We start from the raw sequence: 1,057 nt of genomic DNA on the forward strand, positions 1-1,057 counted from the left end.
CCCAGCACCCCTCCCCCTCCCTCCCAGCAGCCCCCTGGGCACACTGTCACCTGCTAGCAGGGACCCTCCCTCTCCGGTTGCTCTCTTGCTGCCATGCTCACATTTACCAGCTGTCAGGCACCATGTGCTTCAGAGGAGGCTGGGCCTCCCCAGGCCAGGGTGGTGGCCAGGAGGGCTCCCAGTGGTCCTGGGCGTCCCTCTCCTCAGGCCCGGCACTGACATCCGCCCTGGCTGCTCTGCCCACTCTGTGTCCCCAGCCTCCCTGTGAGCCCAGCACCCCTACCCCGTCCCCGTGTCCTGGTGTTGGCAGCAGCTCTCCCTACCCCGCCGCTGCATCTTCAGGGCAGCTGGGGCTGGGCCCCACGGCCAGGGCTAACCCGACAGCAGAGCCTCGCGAACTGGGGCGGCTGTGCAGGGGCCCCTGAGCAGAGGCCTGTCTGCGGGCGACAGACGCTTCCTCCCAGACAGCAGATAATGGTGGCTCATAAATTCTAGAATGAACACGCCCACTTATCTGTGAACGTCAGGAAGAAGAATGGTTGCCCTTTGCTGTGAGCCATGCAGGGCATGGCAGGGAACCCAGGAGGGCCAGACACGGTGATGCATGATGTGGGGGGCTGCTCACATGTCGGAGGGAAGATGAGGGGTGGCCCCACCTGCAGCGCCCATGGGCCTCGCTGGTCCGCGTGTCAGGGAGGGAAGGAGCCTGGCCAGGCCCCCAGCAGCCTGCACTGGGAGAGGTGGAGCACATACCAGGCCCGGCCTGAGAGCAGAGGAATGCACCTTGTCCCAGCCGGTGGGTGCTCTGTGTTCTAGAGGGGGCTGCTGGGAGAAAGCCTGAGTGGCCCTCCTGTTCCCAGCTTCCGATGGGCCCCAGGGGTGTGGGACCTGGGGGCGCAGTACCCCTATGAGCTTGCCCTGGCGGGGGGCTCTAGTTAAGCCCACGGTTCCAGCCCGCATGCCTCTCTCTCTCTCTCTCTCTCTCTCTATATATATATATATATATATATATATATAAGTCTCTATCCTTCTTTCTCTCTCTCCCACTCTCTCGCTC

This window comes from Tupaia chinensis, unplaced genomic scaffold, assembly GCF_000334495.1.
Source record: "Tupaia chinensis unplaced genomic scaffold, TupChi_1.0 Scaffold000214_1, whole genome shotgun sequence".
Classification (NCBI taxonomy): Eukaryota; Metazoa; Chordata; class Mammalia; order Scandentia; family Tupaiidae; genus Tupaia; species Tupaia belangeri.